We start from the raw sequence: 3,071 nt of genomic DNA, 5'->3' as shown, positions 1-3,071 counted from the left end.
CAAATTACCGCCTTTTTAAACCTGGGAAAATAATTCTACCGATCTATCCAATTGGCCATTTTCTAAAAATACGTTATGCAATAAATTATAAACCAAAGCAAATGGCAATTTTAATGCTTTAAAATGGTGCACAAACGACTGTCCTAGCACAAAAACTGCCAAAGTTAATTGCTTTAAAATGATTCATAAATGACTGTCATAGCGTGAAAACTGTCAATGTTATTCGCAACCATATCGGAACCTCAAACAACCGCGTTTTTAAAGCTGTGAAAATAGTTCTACCGATCAATCCAATTGGCCATTTTCTAAAAATATATTATTATTTCTAAACCTGTACCAATAAATATACCGATCTATCCTTCTTTTGTATAAACTTATTATGTCACAAATTATACACCAAAACAAAGTGCAACTGTAATGCTTTAAAATGGTGCATAAAAGACTGTCATAGCACGAAAACTGCCAAAGTTAATTGCAACCGTATCTTAACCTCAGATTACAGCGTTTATTAAACATAGAACAATAATTCTACCGATCCATCAAATTTACCATTTTTTAGACGATAAGATTATGCCACAAATGATATACCAAATTAAATTGCAATCATAATGCTTCAAAATGATGCATAAATGACTTTCATAGCATTAAAACTTTCAAAGTTATTCACAACCATATCGGAACCGCAAATTACCGCCATTTTAAACTGCCAAAGTTAATTGCAACCATATCGGAATCTCAGATTACTGCGTTTATTAAACAAAAAACAATAATTCTACCGATCTATCAAATTGAACAATTTGTAAAAACACACATTAGGCTACAAGTGATATACCATATTAAAGTGCAATCATAATGCTTTAAAACGATGCATAAATGACTGTCATAGCGTGAAAACTGTCAATGTTATTTGCAGCCATAGCGGAACCTCAAACTACCGCGTTTTTAAAGCTGTTAAAATAATTCTACCGATCAATCCAATTGGCCATTTTCTAAAAATATATTATGCAATAAATTATATACCAAAAAAAATGCAACTATAATGCAATAAAAACATGTTTAAACGACTGCAATAACATGAAAACTATAAATGATATTTGCAACCATATTGGAGCCTTAAATTAACGCATTTCTAAACCTGTACCAATAAATATACCGATCTATCCAATTTTTTTAAAACTTCATTATGCCACAAAATATACACCAAAAAAGTGCAACTGTAATGCTTTAAAAATGATGGATAAATGACTGTAATAGCATGAAAACTGTCAAAGTTATTCACAACCAAATCGGAACCTCAAACTGCCGCCTTTTTAAACCTGGAAAAATAATTCTATCGATTTATCCAATTGGCCATTTTCTAAAAACACATTATGCAATAAATTTTATGCCAAAGCAAATGGCAATTTTAATGCTTTAAAATGGTGCATAAACGACTGTCCTAGCACGAAAACTGCCAAAGTTATTTGCAACCATATCGGAACCTCAGATTACCGCGTTTATTAAACATAGATTACTGCGTTTTATATATAGAACAATAATTCTACCGATCTATTAAATTGACCAATTTCCAAAAATACACATTTTGCTACAAATGATATACCATATTAAAGTGCATTCATAATGCTTTAAAATGATTCATAAATGACTGTCATAGCGTGAAAACTGTCATTGTTATTTACAGGCATATCGGAACCTCAAACTACCGCCTTTTTAAACCTGGAAAAATAATTCTATCGATTTATCCAATTAGCAATTTGCAAAAAACACATTATGCAGTAAATTATATACCAAAACAAATGGCAATTTTAATGCTTTAAAATGGTGCATAAACGACTGTCCTAGCACGAAAACTGCCAAAGTTAATTGCAACCATAACGGAACCTCAGATTAACGCGTTTATTAAACATAAAACAATAATTCTACCGATCTATCAAATTGACCAATTTGTAAAAACACACATTATGCTTTAAAAACTGCCAAAGTTAATTGCAACCATATCGGAACCTCAGATTACCGCGTTTATTAAACATAGAACAATAATTCTACCGATCTATCAAATTGACCAATTTGTAAAAACACACATTATGCTACGAATGATATACCATATTAAAGTGCAGTCATAATGCTTTCAAATGATTCATAAATGACTGTCATAGCGTGAAAACTGTCAATGTTATTTGCAGCCATATCGGAACCTCAAATTACAGCGTTTTTAAAGCTGTGAAAATAATTCTACCGATCTATCCAATTGGCCATTTTCTAAAAATATATTATGCAATAAATTATATACCAAAACAAATGGCAACTATAATGTAATAAAAAGATATATAAACGACTGATATAACATAAAAACTATAAATGATATTTGCAACCATATCGGAGCCTTTAATTAACGCATTTCTAAACCTGTACCAATAAATATACCGATCTATCCAATTTTTGTAAAAATTCATTATGGCACAAATTACACACCAAAACAAAGTGAAACTGTAATGCTTTAAAATGGTGCATAAACGATTGTCCTGGCATAAAAACTGTCAAAGTTGTTTGCAACCATATCCGAACCTAAAATCACAGCGTTTTTAAACATAGTTTTTAACATAGACAATTCTACAGATCCTTCAAATTGACCATTATTTAGACAAACACATTATGCCACAAGTGATATACCAAATTAAAGTGCAATCATAATGCTTTTAAATGATGCATAAATGATTGCCCTGGCATGAAAACTGTCAAAGTTATTCACAACCATATCGGAACTTCAAGTTACCGCCCTTTTAAACCTGGGAAAATATGATGCATAAATGGCTGTCATAGCATGAAAACTGTCAAAGTTATTCACAACCATATCGGAATCTCAAATTACAGCCTTTTTAAACCTGGGAAAATAATTCTATCGATTTATCCAATTGGCCATTTTCTAAAAATACATTATGCAATAAATTATGTACCAAATCAAATGGCGCGAAAACTGCCAAAGTTAATTGCAACCATATCGGAACCTCAGATTACCTCGTTTATTAAACATAGAATAATAATTCTACCGATCTACCAAATTGACCAATTTG

This window comes from Lucilia cuprina, chromosome 6 (assembly GCF_022045245.1).
Source record: "Lucilia cuprina isolate Lc7/37 chromosome 6, ASM2204524v1, whole genome shotgun sequence".
NCBI lineage: Eukaryota > Metazoa > Arthropoda > Insecta > Diptera > Calliphoridae > Lucilia > Lucilia cuprina.
Note: the sequence above shows the minus strand (reverse complement) of the source record.